This window comes from Sciurus vulgaris, assembly GCF_902686455.1.
Source record: "Sciurus vulgaris genome assembly, chromosome: 1".
NCBI lineage: Eukaryota > Metazoa > Chordata > Mammalia > Rodentia > Sciuridae > Sciurus > Sciurus vulgaris.
Window position 1 is genome coordinate 190,893,791 of NC_136461.1, and position 27,237 is coordinate 190,921,027.

Genomic DNA, 27,237 nt, shown 5'->3' on the forward strand with positions numbered 1-27,237 from the left:
AGGCCTAAATTTAGGATGAGGCTGTTCTGAAACAGTTGATTACTGGATCTAAGATTATAGGTGTTCTTGTGAACTGTTGAAACTGATGAAATAAATATCAAATGGTGGATTATTACAGACACAATAATGGGAAAACCTTGCCTGGGCTGGCTGAAAGGGTTCTGCATGGCTATAAGGTAAGATTATTCAAAAGCAATTGCAACCTGTGCGTACAGTAGACACCACAGATGTATCCATTTTCTGTGTGAAATCTGAGATAAAGACTGAGTAGAACAGTTCATCAAATTTGGCCCTTAATTTTATTATCAAATTTGGCCCTTAATTTTATTATCAAATTTGGCCCTTAAGATGAAAAGACACGCGTTAGGAGATTGGAACCTTCTCCCAAGCCTCACCTGGATGAGAAACAAAAACAAAACCAGAAATTCACAGCACAGAGACCTCTCAGGAGATCAGTCAGGAGATGCTGCAATACAATCAGAAGTTTGCCTTCTGGTTCCTAAGGAGTTTCTCAGGAGATCACAGAGAAGATGTGGCACAAGATGGCACCTGTGGCTCTGCCACTGAGGAACTGGGCATTTTTAATCTTTTTCTTGACCTCCCTCAGCCTTGGTTTCCCCATCTGTAAGTTGAAGATGGTGGTAGTGATCCCTTCGCTGGGCTAGTGTGAGGCTTGGGTGAAGTGGTCACATGAATTATTCAATTCAATGCTCACCATGACCTTTCATAAATGGTAGCCATGGTCCATGGTTGCATTCTGCCTCTGGAATTAACAAACTTCGTGTACTTGGGCAAATTTCTTACCCTCTAGGTTCCCTTGCCTCTTCATGGGGGCAAAACATGACTGATGGTTGTACCTACCTTACCCAATTGTTGGGAGAAATGAATGAGTTCCTCTTGAGACCTACGCTTAGCCTTCTGTGTTTTAACTGCTGTTTCTGTTCTAACATGATCATTGTAAAAACAAATCAGAGCCCTGGGGAGGTCAGGGAAGGGGAGTAACCCTTCCTGGGTTGTGGTCCTAATAGCTATATCTTGTCCAATGGGTGATGTGATGGGTACCTCGGATGTGCTCCTCTCTACAGCTGTCCTGTCCGGAAACACTGTCCACAGTTGTGCTCAGAAGAGCCACCTGAACTCATTATAATGTCTCTCATTATGCCAGGCCCTAGAGGACAGGAAGCAGAAGGAAGAAGGCTGGAAAGGCATTTGATCAGGGACTTTATTGGGACTTGATGCCATTGCCCAATAAGGTGTTTTTTAAACCACTCAAATATATTAATTAAAAGCAAACATTTTAAAAAAGCAAAATACAGATAACTATGTCTTGGCATTTTTTCTTCTGTCTGTCTATATCTTCCTGTAGTTTCTTCTCCCTTCTCTTCTTCTGTTGCAATACATTGGAAGCTTCAAAGAATGGAGGTAGACAGGAACTTTCTCAAACTTTATTAGGTCTCAGTACCACCTTCTCCACCAAAGCTCACCTTGGCCAAAATTTGAGCTGTCCACATTAGTGATTTGGTAATTTGTCAAAAAAAAAAAATCAGAGAACAAAGAAGTAAAGCACATGAACTCACTAACGAACTACAAATTAACTCAAGATCCAGCTCTAGATACTACAGTAGGTTACTGTTAAATAGGGAAAAGGTCATAATATCTCATTCACAGGACCACCGAGAGGGTTGCATGACATTGTGTCTGACATCTCAGCAGTGCGTAGCACACTGTAAAGATCATACATGCTAACCCATGCTGTTGGTTTCACGCTTTAGCACTCCAGTATCAGAAAAGCTAGAGACCTAATGAATCAACACTAACCTCTTTTTGTGTGGTAAAATATACAAAAATTTGACCATCTTAACCACTAAGTACATTTACATTGTTGGGCAACCATCATTTCCTCTTATTTTGTGGGAAGGACCCCTGACATTGACTTCTCAGATAAGTCCTAGAACCTCTGTCCTCAACCCAGTCGGAGTTCCCTAGGCTATGGAAGGCTCTCTTCTCTCATGCTGATTCAAATGTTGAAAAAAGTTGTAAAGTTGGGGACGTTAAATGTATCATTCATTGAGTCAATGCATTCATTCCATAAATATTTATTGGATGTGTACCGTGGAAGGGGCATGTGCATGAAATGTGGCAAAGAGAATCTCAGTTATTTCTCACTACAGCTTCATTAGTAGTATTTCTTTCACTTTAGAAATGAGGCTGCGGAGGTCCAGAAGAGGCTTGGTAACTTACCAAAGCCACATAGTAAAGAGCAGAGATGGAAATATTTATCAGAGGATTATGACTCCCAGAGATCTCTGGGTGAACCTAGTGGCAGGGCTTAATGTTCCTATTAATAGCGATACAATTGTTTTTCCCTCAAGGCATGACGACATTACACCATTATGGTTGTTACCATGAGAGAGGAAGCAGATTCTCCTGTGAACCAAAGGCACCTGAAGTGGAATGACGTCTCATGGTCACAGACTAAGAAAGAGCTGAATTATCACAACCTGGTGTTCTTATGCTTTGGAATGAGGATGCTAATGATGGTGCTGACAACTATAAAGCTGATAACTGTCAGCCATGGGGTGCCTACTATGTGCCAAGTTCTACATTAGATACATTCATATCTGTAATACCTTCTGGGCATCTTGCTGTGTTAGATACTGGGGATACAGTAGTAAATAAGAGTGACATATGAGGTTTCTGTCATATGGAACTTAAAATATAATGAGTAATAAGGATAATAAGTAAATAATTGCATCCCTTGATCCTTATAGTATCCATGTGAGGTTAGAGGGATGATGATAACAAAACTACCAGGTTTGATAGATCTCTGAACCTCAGTGAGTACCAGTTTCCTCACTGCAGATATGACCATGGATGGGTTTGTCTTACACCAAGACTTTTCTGCCATACTTTGCTCTCTGAGGCTCAGTTCTGGTTCCGTTTTTGCCTGAGATCACTTGTTATCTGTGGATCTCAACATATAAGGCTGGAATATCAAAGGGTCTGGGTGTTCTCTTTCCAGGAACCACCAAGTCTTTATAAGCAACAATGTCCCCCTCCTCAAACAGCATAAAAGGAAGCAGAGATTCTCAGCCAGACCACAGGCCATGAGTTGCTTCATGGAAGCTGTGTGTCAGACTAGGTTTCCTTATCTTCTTTACTCTGTAGAGTCCTGAATAAGAGGTGACCTTCTTAAGGACTGAGCTTTCCCAACATTTAGAGTTAAATAGGAGAATCCTGGTTATTCTTTTGTAGGAGACAGGGATATTTTCATATCTCTGAATATCCTATGTATGATGGTGATAAATTTGTCCTACTACTACTACTAATATTCAAAATCTGTGTAGCTCATTATTATCTTATAGGCTGACTAAGTTAATTTTTATAAAAACCCCGTAGGATATTTTTATTTACAGATGAAATTCAGGCAGCCATGTGGAGAGGCCTATGTAATGAGCAGCTAAAGCCTCCTGCCACCAGCATGCCTGATTTTGAAAGCAGAACGTTCAGCTTTGGTAAAGGATTCAGATGACGGCAGCCCTGCCTGACCCCTTAACTGCAACTTCAAAAGGACTGCCAGAAACACCAAGTTAAATCACACTTAATTTGTGAACCTCAGAAACCATGAGAGATGATAGTATTCATTGTTTTAAGTGGCTTACCTTTGGGGTGATTTGTTACACAGCAATGGCTAACTCATACAAAATCTGAGAATACAGAAATTAATCTTTGGAGTCACAGAGTTCTGTATTTGCATTTCCATTTTGCTAGCTACCGGCTTTATAACCTTGGGCAACTCATTCCACCTCTCTAAACCTCAATTTCCTCATCTTCAAAATGGAGATCATAATAGTATTTATGTCCTAGGTTTTTTTTTTTAACCAGAATAAATGAAATAGTGCTTGTTAAACACAATGCTTGGCACACAGTATGCAGTTAGAAAATGGAAGCTATAATTATTATTGTTATTATAATCTTTTGAGCTCATTTTGCAAATATTTGAAGTACTGATTCTTCTTAAAGTACTAACTATAGTCTTACTCAATTGGATTATGCAAAAGGATTTTTTTTTTTTTACAAGGCAGACTTGCTCAGTCAGTGAACACAGATTTCGCTTATTACCTGTGGTGCTGAAGGACATGCCAAGATTAAAAAGCCCTAACCAACCAGCAGTTGACTGATCTTTTTTTCTCCTTGTCCACAAGATGCTGATGAAGAGCATTTTGTAATGTAATTAAGATTACACTGAAGAATGAATCTTCTATTACCCCTCATTCAATCACCTTTTCCTTCACCAGCGGGAGCCAAGAGCTCAGCTTCACCTTCCCCTACAAACAACCACCTGACCCCCCAACTCGTTAGTCCCATCCCTGGAATGGTATTCATTGATTTTAGGGGCCAGAGTCCAATATCTCTCTAGCATCTGTCTTTTATGGTCTGCCCTGAGGTCAACATTAACTACATGCTCATTTTCTGGGAGGGCATTTTTAGATGTGAGGGTGATTAGAATCTTCTTCCTACTCCTCATTCTTCATACTCAAGTTTCTGTTCTGGGCCCGTGTCCATTCTATCTCAGAAATCTGAGGGCAGGTTCATAGGATGGCTCACCTCGACAACCAGGAAGTACCTGCACTCACACATTCAGAGCAGGGCTCAGGAAGGAAACCTACTTCTTACTACAGGATTCTGGGAGATGACTGACACCTTACCTCTCTGCTCCACTGCCTTTACGAGAAGACCAGTGGGCTTACTGCATTGACCAGTGTGATATGTCAATGTGACAATCTTATTAGGTGACATGTTAGTCAGTTTTCCGTCTCCTATGAAATACCTGAAGTAATGAATTTGTAAAGAGAACAGGTTTATTTTGGATCACAGTTATAGAGATTCTAGGCCCAAATTGAGAGGACCTATTCCTTTGGGCCTCTAGTTGGGGTGCCAGATGAAAGTGGTGGGGGAGCCTGTAGTACAGTAAATGGCTAACCTCATGGCTAGAAAGCAATAAAGGACAGAGGAAGAGGCCCTGATCCTATTTTGCCTTTCTGGGGAAATCTTTAATACACCTTTAATACTTTTTGGGAACATTCAGTGTTTGACTATAGTAGGTGGCAGATAACTTTCTCATGGAGAAGTTTAAAATGACTGTATTTGCAAGAAACAATCTTGATTCTTGATAAGCTCCATGGAGATGCTGATGGACTTGGGGACAAAAAACTTGACTATTGATCCTGGCTTGCCAGCTGATCAGTTGAGTGAACTTGGGTGGGACATTATATCTCAGAGACACACCAGTTTCCTCCATAAAATGGGGAGAATAATACTTGCTTCTCTATTTTTCATAGAGATCAAATGGGATGGTATTAACAAAATCACTTGAAAATAATAATTTAAATACATCCAATTAATGTAAACATTTCAGTTATAACAGAAGAGGGTCTACAATAAATAAGAAAAGGTTTAACTAATGCTCCTCCCTACCATATAACACAAAGCAATGACTTTTGAAGGATAGTTTCTGTAAGTGTAAATAAAACTGTATGGACAAAAGAAAAATTGGGAATTTATGTTTGGTAAAAGACACTAAAGAAAGTAAATGTAATACATTGAAAGTAGATTGTCAAAGTGGAAGCAATTTTGAAAATCTTAAAGTAGATATTTTCTCAAACTTATAAGAAAGGCAAATAAGAAAAAAAAAAATAAATAGAAGGCATGAAACTGCCCTCCACCCCCTCAAAATCTAAGAGTTAGAACAGGCTAGATTCAGGACAAGGGAATCAAATTGGCTAAGAAGTATATTAACTTATGCCCCAACTCCATGAGTATCAGAAAATACAAATTAAAATAACCAGGTACCACTTTGCATGTATCAGATTGGCCAAAATTCAGAATCCAGATAATGCCATGCACTCTGGAAGGAGTAGACAATGGCTCACCGACCTGGGCTGCATCTGGCAGTACCTGGTAAAATTGAGCACAAAGTTCCTTTATGATCCAGGAATCACTAACTTTGGTCTAGAGCAGATAAATTCTTCCCAGTTATTTTTATGAGGTAACATGAGTGCATCTGACCAGGGTAGAGTAGTAGCTAAGCAAAATGTAATGGAACACTCATTGTCTAGAACCATAGACTAGAGTACACAGGGCAATACAAAGAGATTCAAAACAGTGGTGAATAGAGAAAAATCTATAAAGTTCATAGCACAATATCATCTGCATGGATTAAACACATCCCACTGAAAACAATAGTATTTAATGATGTATCAATGTATCAGTACATTCGCATTGTTGCATGAGGTGGTTGATAAGGGAAGTGAAATTTAAGAGAAAAAAAAAAAAGGAAAAAAGAAAAAGGAGACAATTATCCACAAGAGTTTCTTGAAAGAGGTGAAGAAATTGTGTATCCTGAATCAAATGGTATGGTTGACTCAACCCTGTGTACCTGAGGTGCATGAAAAAACTGCATGCATAGTATGATGTTGTTTTTGTTGAAATCACATATGCAGGTGCACAATACACTTGAAAGATCAAAAGAATCAGCAATAAAATATTAACAGAGGTTATTTTTGGGTACTGGCATGGAGTATGACTCTTATTTTCTTCACTTGTGTATATTCTAGATTTTCTACAATGAACAAGCATTTCTTTTATAGAAAGGAAAATAACTTCACTTAAAAGTTAAGTATCTTCACTAAAGATATGTATCATATTTTCCCATCTTCATAATCTGCATACATGCCCATGATATAGACTTTCAGGACTTGTGTCCTAAAAGAATGACTCAAGTCTTCTGATTCTTCTCATGAAAATGGACATCTGAAAACTTCAAAGAGGTGGGTTTTTTGCATTTGCATTTACCCAATTCTGCAGGGAGAAAAATGGCACATTGGAACAAGGATTTTTTTAAAATTGTTGTTATTGTTGGCTCCTTAAAGAAGCTCAAGAGTGCATGGATAAATGGCACCGTCTTTAGGTCCCATCAGGTCTTTTCTCCCATGCTCGAAATCCACAGGCCAGGAGCACATTAACTATCTCTCCTTCCATTTGGGTGCCAAATAAAGCCATTAGTTGTTTCTTCTCCTTCTTCTATCCTCATCATCACTACTACTACTACTACTACTACTACTACTACAATTACTATTACTACTCTTACTACTTGAATTGAACCCAGGGCCTTGCACATGTGAGGCAAGCACTTCACCACTGAGCTATATCTGCAGCCCTGGCTTTGTTTTTTCAATCATTGGGCTTTCAGAACATTTGAACTCCTTTCTATGTGCTGTTCTCTCCTATAAATTTTTGCAAGAAAAAAAAACCATTTACATTTGCATCTGAAATGAATGTTATTAATAATGACTATTAATAATTGAGATTAAGAATTCCTCTGAGGGAGGAACTATCTTTGTTTGATAAAAATTTTTGATGAGATCTATGGGGACTAGTAGTCAGATCTGTGAACATGAATGACAAAATGCCGTGAATGTGGTAATAGGAGAAATTTCGTTTTGTGTCCAAAAGGAAAGTGGAGCAAAGCTATAGGAAAGGGGAGGGAAGAGAATATATAGAGAGGAACCAAGCGGGGACATAAAGGTGTAAAGAAATAACTGAAGTGTCTAAGTTCTACAAACAACCTCTTCCCTGTTGCACATTTTCAGTAGGTTTATTTTTGGAAACAGGATATGAGGTTGACTTTTATATCATGGAGGCAGCATGCATGGAAGCACAAGTCCAGAATTGGAGGGAGCCTGAGGATATTTAAGGTTCTTTAGAATCCACAGCAATCCTGACTTTCATATCCATCCTATAGGTCTCCAGAGTGACCACAGCTGGCAAGTTGTTTATTTTCCCTCATCACCAGGCAAACAATGAGGACATGCCAAAGTAGGCAGATAACTGCCTTTTTGGGGAACTGGACAAGGTATGGAAAGATTGCTAAGAAGCCTCAAATTCCTAAACAACTTTCAGAAAAGTTTCTCCACTGACACTGAGCTGCTTCAACAGCTTGGAGCACTTGAAGACTGGATTAAGGAACGAACACTAGGCACACCAATAATTTACCAGGGATATTGCCAGGAGAGGAGGGGAGTGGCATCCAGGCACATCACACGGCTCAGTTTATTTACTCATTGTTATCCTAGGTGGTGGATTCCATTATCCCTATTTCACAGAGGAGGGAGCTGAGCTCAGAGGGACTCCCATCACTTGCCTGAGATTTCATAGAGTTAAGAAGTGGTGGTACCAGGATTTGACCCAGACATCTTTGCGAACTGTAGTCTCTTTCTACTCTGTTATTCTCTTTCTTTTGTATGAACAATCAAAAGATATATAGCAGCTGCCTTCAGGGAATATTTAATAAAAAAGGACTGACTGGCAAACTGATCTCTTTTGATGTTTCCATCACTTCTGGTGATATGTTCTTACATTTATCACAGAATCTTCCAGTTATAAGGGAAGCCTTGGGGGGTCTTTAAACACACAACTCTTTCTGGGATGAGGTGAGGAGGCGTGGGTGAGGTTTATGATGAATTTTGATTGTGAAAGTTAACCTAATATAAAGGAAATGGGAACCCACTTTAGGCAGAAGGATTCAGGTGTAGTAGGAGGAGAAGTACCTGCCAAGTGGGACCTTGGAGTTGAAGAGGAGAAGTGAGAAAGGCAATAGATGTATTTTTCAGTTCTAGGCAGGTTCCATTCCCTTCAGCCAAGAGATTATGCATTGATCATGTCCTATGCAGGTATCAAACACTGTGCTCCATGCTGGGAATCCACAGATGAATATGGTAGGGACCACTGGAACATATAGTAGATATTATTGGTGGCCAACAAAGTACCTGTTATTCTCTCCCCATCCTACAAAGACCTGAAATTTCCAGTCACAGATCTCAGCCAATCTTCACACCATTGTCTTTTGTATCAGTGATTGGTCTAGGAATGGGTACCAGTCTTTTGTGATCCAATCAGAAAGCTCAGTTCTGCTGGTAAGCAGAAGAGAAATCCCCCCCCCCCCATTTTTTTTTTCATGAGAATATCAGTGAGCAAGTTTGTGCTAAGAGCTATGCAATCATTTTTATACCATGAAGGGATAATATGAGTTAGCCTAGAAGACAGGTCAAGACCAACAGAGAAAAAAGGAAGCCCCCCAAATCTATTGAATCTTTAGACTAAACTATACATGAAATCAGCATATCTTTTTTTAGTTCATGTGCAACAATATGTTACACTTTGAGTTGGATTTTTTATAACATTCAGTAAAAACATTATGGCCATTTCAAGGAAATTTTAAAAAGACCATCCTGATATTATATGGTGAATGCTATAATATGAACAGCCTGTTATGAGACTTTATAAAAGTGGCTCAGACCCTAACTCTAGGTTGCAGGGAAGGCTTTCTAAGGAAGTGATGATTTAGTTGAGCTCTGAAGAATGAACTTGAATCAGGTGAGAAAGGAATTTCAGGTAGTGGGGAAGCATAGTACAGGACACAAAGGTAGAAACTATATAATAATTGTGGGAAACAAAAGGGTCTGGTGTTACCAGGTTTTTCAGTACAATGCTTGGCCTGCTGGCTGGTAACATATTGGAGAAGAGCTTGGGTTTCCCTCACTAGATGAAAAGGCAGTGAATGGTGTCTAGATTTGCATATGGCTGCCTAAGGAGGACACAATGAAAGGATGCAAAGCTCCAAGCAGGCAGCTCCATTAGCAGGGGGTCGTTATTTCACACTATGCCAAATGATGCTAGGCACTCACAAAGAATGGAGGAGAGGGTAGGCACAGTCTCTGCCCTCAATGAGGCTACTGCTGACTGGAACTGTTGTAGAAGATCAGATGAGAGGTGATGTGATAGTCTGGATCTTGAATGTTCCCCAAAAGCTCATGTGTTAAAGACTTGGTCCCCAGTCACCGTCACTATTGGGAAGTGGTGGAACATTTAGGAGGTATGGCTAGTGGGAGGTCGTTAGGTCATTGGGGAAAAGCCCTCAAAAGACATATTAGGACCCCAATCCCTATGAGGTGCTATGAGGTGAGCAGCTTTGTACCACCACACATGGCCTGCCATGATGTGCTCAGCACTACAGGCAATGGGGTTGAGCACACTCTCACTGAAACCTCTGAAACTATGAACAGAAGAAGATACCTTTCCTCCTTACAAGTTGATAATCTCAGGTATTTACTGATAGCTGACTAACTGATAGAAGAGGCAGGATGGGACAGTGTTAGAGGTGAACTAGTAGGGGCATTTCAACAGTGGAAGATGTGAAATTTCTATATATCAAGAACTGTGCTTTCTTACCCTAACATAGCCTAATTCCAAATGGTGAATTGCTTTCCTATACTAAGTACTACTACAGGTTGAGTATTCATTATCTGAAATTCTTGGGACCAGAAGCATTTTGGACTTTAATTTTTTTTTCACATTTTGTAATATTTGCATATATAAAATGCAGTATCTCGGGGGTGGGACCCAAGTCTAAACATGGATTTTATTTATAGTTTATATACCTTTTACCATGGCCTCAAGATAATTTTATATAATATCTTGAGTATACTGCATTTTCAATCATGACTTGTCTGAAGTCAGGTGTGAAATTTTCCACTTGTGTTATGTTGGTGCTCGAAACACTTTGAATGTTGGAACATTTTAGATTTGGGGACTCCTGTACTCCTTTTTTGCTCACAAAATAGGGATCACGTGGTGTGATTTCCACAGCAAGTATTTCTTTTTTATTTTGCATTACACATAGAATTCTATTCTTACTCTTGGCTACTTGTGTGTTAATATTGGCTCTGACTGTAGAGAGATAAGAGGACTGTTAGGGACGAGTTGGTGGCTACAAGGAGGATGATGTTAGTAGAATGTCAAGATCATCTGGATTGGTTGTTGATGTGTGCCGTGGGCACTGGTGGGACCTGATGTCAATCATGGCTGTATATTAACTCACCTGGCCTTAGCTTGCTGCTTGTTTTGGTCATTATCTGATAAAGTGACTAGTGATCAGTTAGCTTCATTTTTTTATACATCAGAAGACACAGACCCTCTTCAGGAACATAAGTGCAACAAATGGAAGCCAATTAAAGTATGCTCAATGTTAACTGACAAAAATCCCCAGAAAGCTTTCCTATTAAAACACTCTTTTAACTTGTTAACATATACTTCTCCTTAAAATACTCATCTCTCTAAAACAGATCCAGTTTAAGATAAATACAGCTATGAGCACCTCTTTATTCATGAGAATCTGTTCATGCTCAAGGGCCATCAGCTGAATGGATCGGCTGCTATTGTCAAAATACTACTAGAACTAACAATTATTTCATTTTTGGAGATAAAAGGTATTATACATAGGCATATATTATATGATAATTTTCTTAGCTGCAGTTCCTGTTCTCATGAAGTCATTTCAGACACCCTATAAAATAGTATTTTAGAAAGTAAGAAAGGTAAGTCTAATGGCAAAGTAGCTTCTCACTAACAAAAGATATGCAGTGATTCCAGGACTTGTGGGTATATTCTGGGAGAAAGCAGACCCTCCTTGCGTTTGCTTTAAGCAGCAGGCACAGACTGTTAAAATGATCTTGGATGCAATGTCAACTTAAAGATTATTTTTCAGCCATAGCATGAACTTCGGGAGGCATGGGGATGTCCCAGGGGTAGGTGGTAAGTAAGTTCCAGTGTGCTATTGGCCACCTGACTAATTGGTGATCATGAGTAGGAGTGACCTCTGAGTGAGAGTCCACATGCAGGTGTTGGTGTGGTGGGCTGGACACGGGGCTGGAGGAGAAGCTGAGCGGATCTCCACCAGGGCTTCATCTTAGGCTAAGTTTCTGACCTTTGGGGCAGGAGGCTTAGCCAGTCAGGCTAGGAGTTTTCCTGATTGTGCTGGGAGAGTGGTCTACATGGGCAGGCAGAGTGAGGCAGGGAATGTCAACATGCCCTTTAAGTACCTGATGCCTGGTATGTGCAGAAGGTTGGCGGGGCAGCATGGAGGTGGCATATCCAGTGTTTGAATCCTGGCTCAGCCAATAGCGACTTCCCACTTAGGCCAATTGTTTCAAATCTCTGAGCCTATCTTAATATGCTAAGCGGGAAAAATAAGAATCCCACAGAATAATGAAATAGGATATTTTACATAAGTTTCTGCAACAGTGTTTGGTGTGCAGTGAGCACTTAATAATTGCAATCGACTTCAACTTGTTCAGTGTAGTGAAGACTCCAACTACCCCATGGTTTGAAGAATAAAATGTTGGGTAGGCCAAAAGTTGAGATAGAAAGTTAGCTAATAAACTGCTTTCCCTCTTGTGAACACACACAGACCTGGGGTAAGACCTAGGGAGTCAAAGGCAGAGTGTGTGCCCCACAGACCTCAGATATTTCCTAGATGTTTATTTGTGCCTTTAGGAATCCAAGTACTTTTCACCCAGTCCTCATGACCCAGTCACTGTGACTGCCACTTAAAATCACAAAAACAAAGACCCTCAAAGGCAAAGGAACTTGGCCAAGGTTGCAGGGCTCAATCACCAGGCAATGCTACAACAGCAGCAGTTACAGATAGGTGCAAAGGGACTGAGAGCGAGACACTCCATAGTGGAGGGTGAGGGACAGAAAGCTGGAAATGCTTCGTGGGGGAAGTGTGCTGTGATTATTTCTAAAAACCCTTGAGTCTGGTCTTAAAATCATACCTTATTCAGGTGCATATTGTCATAGCAGTTAAGGAAGTTGGGCAGCTAAGCTTCAGTCCCCAAAAGACAGAGTAGCACCAGGTGCCTCAGATGATATAGCAGGGTCCCTGCTGCCACAACCAGGGCATCAAAACCAGCCCTGCTTTGGTTATAAATAAGGCGATTATCTGGCTTGAAATGAGGTGGCAAAGGTAATCTCGCCCCTGAAGGTTTCTTGTCTGTCTATTGCTCACTGGACCTTTTTACATCTCCACCTTTGCTGTGTGCACTGAAAGCCTTTTGCTTTCTGGCTGTTTGTGCTTTAGAAGTTCTATCCCCAACTACTTCTTTCTCGGAATGGAAATTTAATCTTCAAAACTGTTCTGCACTGCTGGCCCCAGAATTAAAAGCAAGCACCTTCAATGGGGAAATTAAATTTATTTGATATACCTGCACATGTATAAAATTGGATCCAGCGTCTGTTTGGTTTGCAGGTTCGCACAGAATGCTTTTAGCTATATTCTGCACCTAATATCTAGCTCACAGCTGAGAGGGGGCCAACCTCAAAGACCTTGTCTCGTATGATCCCATGCAAGGTGATCATTAGCCAAGAGCAGCATCATTTTCTGCAAGAGCTCCCCACGTTCTTGGCGTCATTGACAGCAGAAGAGTCTTCCTTGGGGAACTCAATATTCAGTTGGCTGAATTTTCATTTAAAAAAAAAGAGGAAAGGAAAGAAGAGATACCTAGGGGGAAAGATACTTCAATTATAAATATCTATATTTCATTTTACATTCTCCTCTCAGAAGCTTCCTAGTTGGGCTCTCCCTGGTGCCACAGAGGGCAGAACCTACAGTTTGCATTGGCAGGTACTTTGGCTTTAAAAAGAGGCTAAATGAAAAAGATTTGTCTTTCTAGAATCTTTTCTGTGTTCTGCAATTTAGCTGCTATGGGAACTGTAGTTGTGTTTCCTTCCTTCACTGTGTGTGAGGCAGCTTTTGCTAGTCCTTGGAGGACCAGGATGGGACAGTGATGCTTGTGTAGAGGGTCTGATCTGGCCTGATTGCTTCTGGTAATAAATGAGGCCTTGCTCCATGGTCCAGAAAGGCTGAGTGACTTGGTCTAGGTCCCACAGCTTGTTACAGGCAGAGCGGGAGCACTGTGTCACCTTCTCCTGCCTGGGTGGTGCCTCTCTACCTTGATAAGTGCTCATTTGTGCTTCCGTCACTTAGTACCTCCTAGCTGTCTGCTTTGGCTTCTTCTTCTTGCTCTCTTTTCTTCTCTTGTCTCTTGCTTTTCTTGCTTCTTTCTTCCTCTCTTCCTCCTTTCTTGCCTTCATTCTCTTTTCCTCCCCCTTTTCTTTTTTTCTACTTTCCTGATCCTCCCAAATTTCTCCCTCTCCTGCCCCTCTTCCTATCATTTACCAAATATCGGTTGACTGAATATTATGGGCAGTGAGTGTACTAGGCACTGGGGACTCACTGGTGGCCCGAGCTGTCTCCATCCTGCCTGCAAAGAGCTGGATTCTGAGCAAAGCTTTCTGATGGATAAGGCAAAGTCTCTCCTTTTCTCCTCTGTGGGATCCTGGCTGCTCTGGGCATTTCTGTGAAGTGTAGTGATGGGGTGAGAAGAGCACAGTAGTGCTGCCAAGAAGTGAGAAGGATCCTGTGCAGAGAGAATCGAGCTGTGCAGGGGTACACCAGAGTGTGGTGTGACGGGCACACCTGGCGGCCCATTATGGAGGTAAAAGGATGTCCAGGACAATGTGGCTGCCTTGATGAGATGGGACATTGCTCGGATATGTCCTTCTGAACCAGCTGGAGCCAGCTGGAGATTATACACATACAAACACACTTAATTTCTGTGCCTGGCAGAATTAGTTTGGGTGTGGCTGGTATTTCAATGAGAAGCCTGTAAAAGACTTTATGGAGGAACAATTTCAGGCAAATCCATGTTTTTAAGTTCTGGATTACAGAACTCTGTTTTCTCTGTGCTAAAATGGGAATAGTGACAATGCATATTCGGCACTATTTCTGTGTGTAATTATCTATGGTACATTATCTTAAACTACAATGTCATGTCCTATTATTTTTAAATAAAATGGTCCCCTTTGTTTTTATGAGGACATTCTATAAACTTCTTGCATCTCAGGGCCTAGTAAGTGGCCTTGTAAACACTATGTCACCAGTATGCCTTTGCTATCAATTCTGGTGGTGACAAGGGTTTTAGAAAGCTTAGTTCCCGGTGTTGCTGATGCTCAGGTGGGGGCATGCGTAGTGGTGTTTAGCATGTGTTCAGTTAGATGAATGGATAAATGTGTCCACCTATCCCCCAATCAAGGCCAGGCCCCAGGAAAGGAAGACAATTTGACCCATGGATCTAACACTAAAAGGCAACAGAGAGGTGATTTATGTAACATTAACATCTACTTATTCTTAATTCCAAAATATTTATCAAGTAAACGCTATGTGCCAGGAAGAAAATGCCCAGCATGGGAAATAGAACCTTGGGCTTGCTGTTTATCCTTTTTGTTAGAATGTTATCGTACTTCAATCTTCTTTGGAAGGATACATTTTATTCAAGAAAATTGTCTCCAGTGCTTTTTAGACACAGGTGAAGCTTAAATGACAATGATAATAATGCTTAAACCAGGGTCTCCGCAAGTAAAGCAGATTTCATCCATGCGAAAACTGGCACATCTGCCGTGGACATAGAAGATGTAGAAGAGGGTGGGGTGAATGGGGACCATTAAACAGTTATTTAAGAATATGAGTTTAGGGGCTGGGGAGATAGCTCAGTTGGTAGAGTGCTTGCCTTGCAAGCAGAAGGCCCTGGGTTCGATCCCCAGCACCCAAAAAAAAAAAAAAAAAAAAAAAAAAGAATATGAGTTTAAAAAAAATCATTGAAGAGTCAATTCCCTCTGTGTCAATTATTAGGTTGTGGGGAATTTTCCACCTGGGGGCTTTCTAGCCAGGGGTGACAGGAGGGTGAAGAACAGTTGCAGAAATGGTACTGATGAAACACTTCATCTTCCCAATAGCCCTTATCCCCTTATCAGTGTTGCAACCTCCTTGCTGGAAAGAGGAAGGTTCTAGAGATTATGATTCATGCCACATGGAGACACAGTGAGCTATGTTAGAAGTGGTCATAAGCAATACCTCCAGTGTCATCATCCATCTTGCCACACCAGGCTCTCTGGAGACAGTAATTAATAACACATATCTAAATTGTTTCCATTCCTGGGTCCCTGGCCTCACTCTTTCCTCCCATACAAACCTTTCCCCCACATTTCATCCCATGACAAACGAGTCATGAGTGTTCTTCCACTCCCTCCATGACACGCCACACGATGGGTTTTTCAAACATGCTAGTGCCCACTGCATGGCTGTGCTGTCCTTGAACTTTCCACCGCACAGTCTGGGACTTGTCCCTACTCAGTCCCAGGGGCCTGGGTTCTTCCATCTTTCTAGACTCCTCCCCTGCTGAGATCAGCCCTTTTTTCCTCTCCCACATTGATTCCAGAGGCTGAGAGCAACTCTGTTGTCAGTCCTCCACCCTCTACAGTGGGGATGTCTCCTGCTCCAGGGTCCCACAGATCGGGTATTTCTCTTCTTTTTTGGCTCATTCTTATTGTAGAAAAAAATTAATAAAGATGGAAAAAAAAGTTACCCTAAATTCTACCTTCTGGAAATAGCTACTGTCAATATTTTAAGATCTACTCTTCTGGCATTTCTGGGTGTGGTAGATGTAGGATAAATAAATAAATAATAAATATTTAGACACATGTACTCATATGTTTGCTTATTACATAAGGAGGCATATTCTTTTATCTAGTGTAAACATGTGCTAGGCCTACAAGTTACAAATGGGTTAAGTTTCAACAGCTCCTTTTCACATTTGCTGTGAGAACAATCTCCTCAATGAAATGGTGCTACTCCTGGTATTTGATTTCCCAAGCTAGACATCGAAATTTATTTTAACCTATGAAGTATAAGAATCATTTTATCTAGGATAAAATGAACAAAACGGAATCAGAAAAATCTGTTTTTCAATTTTAGTTTCTGCGGGTCCCAAATAAAGTCCATGTAAAGGTCAGATTTTAGTTCAAAGTTAAGACTAATTGGAATGAAGCTCACATTTCTCAATATTTAAAATAAACAATTCATCCCTCAAAGGCTTGTAAAAAACATTCTCTTAAATTGAATATATGTAAATGACTCACACCTCACAGTACTCAATAAATAATTACAGTGGGTGGCAGACCTTCACTCGGTACTTCTGCTTAGGCTACATTTTAACATGTGCTTCTCTGAGACACGGAACTCTTGGTTCCACGTGTCTTTAGCATTCCTTGGACTCAAGAAGGTTGTACGAATCCAAGCAAGAATGCAGATGTACTGCTCCCATTTTTGCTAAGCTGCCTCATTCCTCATTCCTTATGAGGTTGCTGTCCTCAGCACTGTCTGGACACCACTCATCTCAGACCTCCCTGCCGAAGACTCAAACTCCTGACACAAGATTTCAAGGCACGGCCCCCAAACCTGTGTCATCATCCCCTTTGAAAAGGTGTTCGGAACCAATGACAGATGCTCTTTGTTACCACGTCTCCTCCAGGCTCCAACATCACTCCAGTGGAACTCCTGCTTTGTTTGGAGGACATGAAATTCCAGGGGAGTGGTATCTTTCACCTCTCCAGCCACTCATGATTCAATCAAATACCTTCTGCTAGGAAAGTGGTTAAGAGTCACTATAGTTAAAAGAACTATCCAACATCTCTAGCAAGTAGAGAAATGCAAATCAAAACTACAGTGAGATTCCATCTCACTCCAGTCAGAATGGCAATCATCAAGAATATAAGCAACAATAAATGGTATTGAGAATGTGGGGAAAAAGGTACACTCATACACTGCTGTGGGACTGCAAATTGGTGCAACCATTATGGAAAGCAGTGTGGAGATTCCTAAGAAAATTTGGAATGGAATCACCGTTTGACTCAGTCATCCCACTCCTAGTTTTATACCCAAAGGACTTAAAATCAGCATACTACCAGGATGTAGCCACATAAATGCTTATAACAGCTCAATTCACAATAACTAAACTATGGAACCAACCTAGGTGTCCTTCAACAGATGAATGGATAAAGATACTGGTATATATACACAATGGAGTATTATTCAGCCTTAAAGAAGAATGAAATTATGGCATTTGCCAGTAAATAGATGGAACTGGAGAATATTATGCTAAGCGAAATAAGCCAATCCCAAAGAACCAAAGGCCGAATGTTTTCTCTGATATGTGGACACTAATTCACAATAAGGGACAGGGGGAGAACAGAGGTATTCTGGACTAGACAGAGGGAAGGGAAGGGAGGGGAGGGGGCATGGGGGTAGGAATGATAATAGAATGAATTCGACATTATTACCCTATGCACATATATGACTACAAGACTGTGTAACTCTACATTATATACAACCAGACAAATGAGAAGTTACACTCCATTTATGTATGATGTGACAAAATGTGTTCTACTGTCATGTATAACTAATTAGAACAAATAAAAAAAATTTAAAAAAAAGAACCATTAACCCAGTCTAATTACCTAGTGATCTACCTGAAGTTTTGAAAGTCTGGAACCCCAAGGATAATTAAGAGATCTTTTTCAACTAACGCTGCCTGTTTGGAAATGCAAGTAGATGAGTACTGTGTTCTAAGAATATTTTTATCTGTCAATGACTATTTCCTTGCATTTAGTGAAGTCAAATTGTCTTGATTTCATCAAGGGTATGCCTCATTGAAATGACCCTATGAAATCTCCTATGGACAAAATCTTGTCCATTCAATTCACAGATCATCCTGGACTCTGGGCCTAGGCCTGAGGGTGATCTGCCTTTGAGATGGTCTCAGGTTTCCTATTCCCAGGTTGAACCTGGTCAGTCTTAGCCTCCTTTCTCAAGATCCTGGGTGACTAGACTCCCCTGATCGAGAAGCCTGTTACCAACGGGGACTATTAAAACCAGTTATGACCTTGAAAAATTGCAGCAAGTCAAATGCCGTTCTTTTCCCAGTGTTCACAGTTATATTGAATGCTGATCCCTTTTTTATTATGTACAGAGCCATTTTTAAATGAAATGCTTTCCCATGACCTTGCTCACCATTCAGATAAGTGTTCCACTGCAGGTTGCTTTATTCTGGTGTGAGGGATTATTCCTTGTAAAGGCAGACAGAAATAACCTGACAACACGGACAGCGAGCTGTTAGAGATACCAGAGGTTCTATCCACTGGAGTCAGGCAGAACTGAGCGTTTTCACCTTTCTCCCTATCCATTGAAAAACACAAGCGTTTGCAAGGGAGGAAATAAAAGGAGGTGAATTTGTCCCAGGAGCTGGAATGTACTGGACCATTTCCAATCTGTGAACTTGAAAGAGAGCTGCAGCAGAACAGGAAATGGGTTGAAGTTCGTCATTTCATTTCCCCCCTCTGGGACTATTACAGTTCTCCCTTTATCTGTGACATGAAAGATTGGTCTGTGCTTTCATTACAAACCACTTTCCTCATCTGGATTTTTGAAGTCCTTATCTTTGACTTGCCACACCTTACGTGAGATTTTTCTTTTTTCATGCCAGCAGTTGGGAAGTTAGGTTATATTTTTGCATTCATTCATGTGTTACCTTCCATGAATTTATTTTTGAGTGCCCGTTATGTGCCTGGTACCATGCTGCTATGGTAAGTGTGAATACACTGAACTTATTTAAATTAAAATGTCAAAGAATATCTTATTGGTTTATATTATGCTGGGCTTTGTGCAACTTCGTATACCATAGAAATGATAATATGATCCCCCTCCCCCTTATAATTTCTAAATAGAAGCAGGAGCGAGGAGGGTGGTGAGAAAAACTAAGTACACCCTGAAATGTTTGTACATGATTGGCAGGAATATCAGAAATATTATCAGGTGTTCCATCTCTCTTATTTCATCCTAAATCAAGGAAATGGGAAGGCTGATGTGGCAAATGTTGCAAAGTCATGTCCACAAAGTCATGTCCACAGTGACTGTGATGACATCACATGGGATGTCCCCTGAGAGAAGAAGCACTGAGAACTGAGGAATATGAAGACCTCTTTGTGGCTCGAGAAAACCCAGTCCATAGGCACACCCAGGCCCAGACTCAGGGACTGTGGATTTTCATTTAAGATTCATTCTATGAAACCTGGCTAACCACTGGTTAAATTCTTAGCAGATTAGAAGTAGCAGAGTTAACCTGAATACTTCAGGAAAATGACAGCTGTCAGCCACACAGGCAGAGCGAAGGAAAAATAAAAACCGTGAAACACTGACACACAGGTCTGCAAAGATAAAGCTGACGAAGGGATGCAGGCCATCCTAACATGGCTTCATGATTAATGGCTTAATGCTATGATTGCTATAACTAGTTTCCCGGCATAACAAACCAGGAGCCTATGAGGTAGTGAGGGTGGAAGCCAAGTCCCCATGTTAGGGAGCTGAGAGATGGAAGGCTAAATGATGCTTCCGGTGATAAACAGAGGTCTTATGAGTCCCGACTCCCCACCTTGTTCTTGCTCCCCAGAAACACTGTTATTGAGATCTACTTACTTCTAGAACAAAAAGGAAGAATCAAAATGGTACCAGTTGCTAACGCATATCGAGTTTAATTTTAATAAAAAGAAGACATAGGTTCAGGTACAGACGTTCTTTTCCTTACTCCTTCATTCATTCTCCAAATAGCTCCTGAGCAACTAACCCGTGCCAACCACTATTCTAGGTGCTGATGTACATGGTGAGCAAAGCAGATGTCTCCTCTCAGGCAGCTTGTGCGTCATGAGCATCCTATACTTGGTTATAAACATGCTGTGGTTATTCTGGATAAAATTCTCCAATGATCAAAACAAAACCTCACAAAATTCCAAGCCCAGGGCCTGGGCTGCCTGTATGGTACACTCTAGTTACACTGATGACTGTGTGACTCATGTGCTTGCCTTTTCTTCCACCCCATCCCCTCCTCCTTCTCCCATAACTCAAAAACTTGTACTTAGTCTTTGAGATCCAGAATAAATGCTCCCAAATAATAGAGCGAGTAGTTTTATTGTCTGGGCTCTTAGGTTGTTTTGTAGACATCGGTACGGTGTTAGTTACAGGAGTATTAGAACTGAACAGCTGGCGTGTCAGTCTTCTCTCACTAGACCATCTTAAGGGAGATGGTGGTTGTGCTGGAATCTTCCCTTTGCCCTTTCTAATTCCATTTTCCACCTTCTGTACCCTGCTCTGTGCCCTAATCAGCCCACCTTTCCTGTGGCTCCCAGTGGGGTTCTATCAATGGGAAGTGCCACCAGGGGTTCTAGAGAGCAGAGAAGTGGCATTCATCCTACTTGGCCACCTGCCAGGCAGGTCACCGGGAATTGTCAGCATGTCTCAGAGGTGGTCCTCTTCATGCTGGTCTCTCTCTAGGTTGCTTGGCCAACCCTTTTCCCTTGCTCATTTAGGCCAAAAGGTGGTTATAGCTTCTCCTTGTTAATGATCCCTTGGGTACTGCTCCATCTTTTATGACATTACCTACCCAGTCCAGACATTAGCAATGAGCCCCTTTCTAGAACTCGCCTCAAATAACAGAATTTAATTGCCCTTTTTCCTTTTGTAATAGTTTTACTCATTTTAGTATTCTAGTGTCTAACAAAATCCTGGCTCAAAGAAGAGGCTCTATAAATGTTTGTTAAAAGTGTAAATGAATGAATACAGATGTTTCGATCAAATTTTAATCAGTCTTAGAGTTTTTTGCTTGTCAAAAAAGCTGCTTTCATCAAAGACTTCAATTTCCTCAGAAGTTGTAAATTATTTTTTGAACTTCACTAGAGACAGTACCACTTATTAGCATTACTGTTCTTTGTCATTTTCAACTTTACAGAAAACAGAAATAAGGTGCTGTCTGGACTTTCCCCTAGAGCATCCAACAGTTCTTCTTTTGAATTCTTCATCACTAACCTCAAACACAAAACAAAATCAAAGCATGAAACTTCTGTCCTAACCAAGCCTGGGTCAGAAAACTTCCACCTCTGAGGATGCACATAATGACAGTTGGGTAGACAAGAAAGAGAAAAAATACATTCAGCTAGACTCTCATATTTCAGCAAAAGTTTCCTCCCAAAGTGAAGATGACACATTAAATGAACGTCAGTCTCAAGGACCTTCTTTGGGAGCTTCACCGGTGGCTGTGTTGTCTAAGTTAGCAAATGCCTGCTGTTAATGTGAAAATTGGTTTCAACTTAATTTGGCAACCAAGAAAACACATTATTATTTTTTGGGGTAGCTATTACTGTCCACAGTTAACACTTTCCCATGCTGCCTGTGACGGCATTAACAGTAATGATGGCTACTGACCATTTGTAATTTTTTTTGCAATAGGTAGCAGGTCCTACACTAGAACCTTTTCCAAGTTTATCTTTGCAACCAGACTATAAGGTAGTTATCAGTTCTGTCATTTCAGAGGGCAAAGCTGAACCTGGTGAGGACTAGTTGCAGAGGACTTGAACCCAAGTACGCCAATTCCGAAGTCGCAGATTAGAACTGCCCTTCCTTTAGTCACCCCTCATATCAGAGGGAGGCGTGGATACAGAGGGACTTCTGAATTTTTCATCCACTGTATACTGGTTCCTTCCTGTGCAGAAGTGAGACCTCACTGCTTTGTCCTGAGAGGGGGCGTGGGATGATGCCACAGGAGAAGGTAAAAAGAAAACAAATAAAAAAAAAAGCACGTTCACAGTTTTTTTTGAAGGTTCAGGAGTTTCTACCTGGTAACAAAACACCATTTACATTTCTGCTAAGAGTCTCAGAAACTTTCCCAGTAAGGGACAGAAAGCTCCAGATTCCTGAGAACTTGATTGTCTCTTTAAATGTTATCCTGCACCTAATATATTACACAGAAACTACAATCCAGAACAGATGGAAGAGCATAAAGCAGACGCAGAGCTGAAGTCTAAATAGAGATGAACAATTCTTCAGTTAACAATAAGAAAATGAGATGGCAGCACAGACAACTTGGGAAGGCAGCAGTCTGCAAGGGAGGAAAGTCACGGGGAGATGCAGGCGCCACTAGAAATGAGCGACACACAGAGACGACTTCATGGCACTTGGAATGACATTCCTGTGTGTCTTCCTGGGGTGCCAAACAGGCTCATGTGGAATACTCAGGAGGAAAGCTGGAGAAACTCTGAAGACGTTAAGACCAAGGAGGTAAAACAGTTGGAAACATACTTTGAGAGTCTGAACTTTGAGAGTACAGCTTGGCTCTTAGGAGTATTTCCATACCAGGAGGAAGCACTCAAATAATTTTAGCCAGATCAGTCACAGAGGAGATGTTGTTTCTCCTGACAGGTTTTCCTTATATGCATTAATTCAACTTTTATAATGTAAAAATTTTTGCTCTCTGGGTATTTTCAAACATACAAAAGTAGGGGGAATATTCCCATGAACCCATGTCCCCTGCCACCCAGTGTCACCAACCATCCACATCTGCTACCTTTGTTTCATCATTTATTTCGTCTCTGCTTGTTTTTCTCGATATTTTAACTTAGTCTTGATAAAATGTCCTGTTTTAGTTTCTCTGCTTGTAAAATGTGCCTACTTCTTATAGCTATTAGTTGGAAGAAAAGTTGTATTCAGTGCTAGACTCTGCAAAGGGAAGTATATAATAAAATTGATTACAATTCTTTTTTTGTGCGTGGTACTGGGGATTAAACTTGGGGTCTCACACAGGCTAGCCAAGCACTCTACCACTGAACTATATCCATAGCCCTCCTATTTTTTGAGACAGGATCTTACCAAGTTGCCTAGGCTGATCTTGAACCTGTGATCCTTCTGCCTCAGCCTTCCAAACAGTTGAGATTACAGATGTGCACCACTTTACCTAGCTGATCATGAATCTTATGTGTGGACACACAAAAACAATAACAGAGCTTATGGACAGATGAGATTTCACTGTCAAACGTAGGGGCAAAAAAACCTGGCAATTTTTGGATCTGGCATTGTTTTAAGAATCAGCTATTAAGAGATGGAAACTCTTCTGACACACATTTTACTGAACATTGATAAAAAAAAAAAATACTGTTCAGAAGCACAGACTTCTAAAAAAGTCTGCTAGTGAGTCAATCCCCATGTCCACAGGTTAGCTTTTTATCAGTACTCTTCCCACCAAGAGATGGAAGAAACCCACAAATACCCAAAAGACATTGCTGCTGACTTCTTTTTTTTTTTTTTTTGCTAACTTATATCTCTGTCATTTCTGTATTTGTTTTTATTGCTTTATAAAAAGTTACATAACAAGCAAAAATTTCATGCCTATTTCTGTAGTAATTTTTTTATTCATTAGAACATTTTGAATTTTACATTGCTGAGTGCTAGATTTTGTTGTCTTTAAGACTTGGTTTTTATCAGACACTCAAATTAATTGCAGAGAAGCAAGTCTCCTTTTGAGACTTGTTTTTAAACTTAAGGGTGACTCTAGCGTAGCTCTTCTCTTTAAGGCTAGTTCATACTTACCAGAGGGTATGATCCCGCTGGGGCCTCTGCAGGATGCCCCCAGGTGTTCAATAAGGTCTTTCCATGGCTGGTCGGAACTCAGACTTTACCTAGACCTATGAGAGCTTTGGGGACTGTTCAACCTACAGCTCCCCTGTAAATATATATTTTTAAAATTTTTTTCTCATTCTTTTTTTTATTAAAAATCATAAATTTACATAGGCAATGTTGTTTGATTCAGTCTGTTATTTTTTTTCCTTCCCCCCACCCCTCCCACCCCTCTTTGCCCTCTATACAGAAAAAAGTCTCCAGCAAGCACAGAGCAAAGCATATGTGAAAATACAATTTGAAGAATGTTGTATGTAAAACTGCACATTCGCAGGAGATGCTGCATAACTGCCCTTGCTACAATACAGGCAGCACCAGAGACGAGGAGAGGAGAGGAAGTCAGTGGCCCTGCCTGAAGGCAGCAGAGGAGATGCAGCAGCGGCTCTCCCAGTAAATGCACACACAGCTCTCAGAACGCTCCTACCAAGTGTAATGCTCCTAAGCCAGGAGGAGACAGTATTAATCATGTAATCTGAGACTCCCTTTACTTTGGGAAGCTGTAGCCATATTCCATTGTCATTGAAATAGTGCTACATTCTGTTGCTTCTAAACATAAGTTTCAGTTATTTCCAGTCTCAAATCCAACTTTCTTATGCTGTTTCTTAAGAACACCTGCAAAAATCTACACAATCCTCAAGCACTTCCTGGCTTCTGTTCTCCCAGCAACTTAGTGTCCTTCTCAGCTATATAATATAAGCTCAGATGCATCCTCCTTGGCCTCTTCTCCTTTGCAAGTTCCACTAATGGATATTCTCAAATCCTGGACTTCTGACCATCACTTACAAAAAGCATGTTCTCACGTTCCACTTTAATAACATAAATAATCACATATTGGAATAGTCTTTTTGTTTTTAAGGCCAAAAAGGGAATACGAAATTATTTTCATAGAAAACATTCTGCAAGCCTTGGTGACCTGCCATCAAGTCATCAAGATACTCAGAAATGGTTGTTTCCCTAAAACTGGTTGGAATAACCACTAACGTGAAAAATAATACTGCTGCCAAATACATAAGTGAAGTGGGTGAAGGTGGAAGGCCAGGGGCAGAGGGAAAACAAAGCAGATGTGGCACAAAGAGAATTGGAGTCTCCAAGTGTGACTTGGATATCTGTATTATTTTCCGCATGCTCGCAGAGGCAGGGGACAACAGAGTGTACTGCTGCGACCTGTTGGCAAATCATGGAGAAGGAATGACAATGAACTATTGTGGAGGAAGTGGAGCAAGCTGAGGACTTGAGTTGAGACATGATCATCCTCTGTAGAAAGGCCACCAATGAGGGAAGTTTCATTCAGTAAGTTTCTTCCCAGGCCCTCCTCTCTTGCTCCTCACAGGGCTCCTGAGAACTCTGTTCATCCTGCAAAGGGTAGGGCTCAGGGAATGCTGCCCAGTCACCTCCAAGTTCCCTGAGGAGATGGAACTGCACTGTGTGAGGCGTTTCCATAATGAGGACATCCCGAATCCAGTTATCCTGTCTCTATCATCACTATTAAGCTTGCTGGGCATTCCCAACTCTCCTTAGGACTAGCACATCTTCACAACATCTACAAATGGCTAATTGATTAGGACTTGACCAGACAGCTCCAGGTGGCTAATTGGTAAGGCAATATCTCAAAGAGGATTCGTCTTTAATTATGGACATTTGACATCTTTATGTAGGTTTTATGAGATATTTAATATATTTCCACTAGATATCCATTGAAGCCATATGGCACCTTTGAACATGTAGAACAAATTGGACGTAATGAAGCATTATTTATTTATTTATTTTAGCATGGCAAGGCATTCTGTGGAGAGCACTTTTTACCAGTTGAGGCTGGAAATTTAGGAGTTTGGGTAGTAGAGGAGATATTCTTTATGTATTACTGCAGACTGAACAGAGGTGGATACAAGGACAGGCCAAGCCCAAAGAACAAAGAGGAAAGAAATTCAGGATCAATCCTTATTCCAAGAGGAGTATCAAGGACATAAAATAGTGCATTCTCTGAATGTCCTTGTTTTTACCCAATAAATCAGTTCAAAATAGTTTTCCTCTCTTTAATTCCAGTCAGTCACTGGATTCAACAGGATTTAGAAAATGATGTGGACTAGATCCATAACAGGCTCAAGGACACTTAGGTGGCTCATGAATGGGCATCAGAGACCCTGTGACTCGCCTAAGGCATATGTAAAATCTGTATATTAGATTTTTTTTTTTTGAAGTTAGGTTCTGTAGCTTTCCCTAGAATAAAAATGTCATACCTGAAAAAGAAAAGTTAAGAACTATAGAGTTCCATATCCAAGACTGTAAGATCCTTCAGTGTAAGACACGAGGGTGCCTGGCTCTCAGTTCACACCTGTGAGAATGGCAGTTCTCAGAGAGACAAGAGATAAGTGATGATAGGCATACAGAGGAAAAGGAACCCTCGCACACTGCTGGTGAGAATGTGAGGAAAACTGTATGCAGATGCTGTAAAAATTAAAACTAAAACTACCTAACGATTTAGCAATCCCACTTCTGGGCAGATACCTAAAGGATATGGAATCAGTACATGGGAAACACATCTGCCCTCCTGTGTTCATTATAGCGTTATTCACGGTAGTCAAGATATGGAATCAATCTATGTCTGTTCATCGGTGGGTGAGTGAATAAAGAAAATGTGGTACATGTGTTTAATGGACTATTATTTGACCTTAAAATGAAGGAGATTCTGTCATTTGTGGCAACATGGATGAACCTGGAAGCTATTAGGTGAAATAATCCAGGCACAGAAAGAAAAATACAGCATGATTTTTCTTATTTACGTGTGGACTCTAAAGGAGTCATGCTCATAGAAGCAGAGCAAAAAGTTGCAGAGACTGAAGTATACATGAGTTGGGGACATACTGGTAAAAGGATATAAGATTTCAGTTAGGAGTAATAAGTTAAAAAGATCTATTGTCTCATGGTAACCATAGTTAACCATAATACAT

General features: G+C 40.8%; 1 protein-coding gene across 2 annotated transcripts in view; it reads right to left on the bottom strand.

Annotated features, from left to right (window-relative positions):
- Window positions 1-27,237, bottom strand: part of SAMD12 (sterile alpha motif domain containing 12) — a 406,706-nt gene that overhangs the window by 41,537 nt on the left and 337,932 nt on the right. The gene's annotated exons all lie outside the window — the stretch shown is intronic.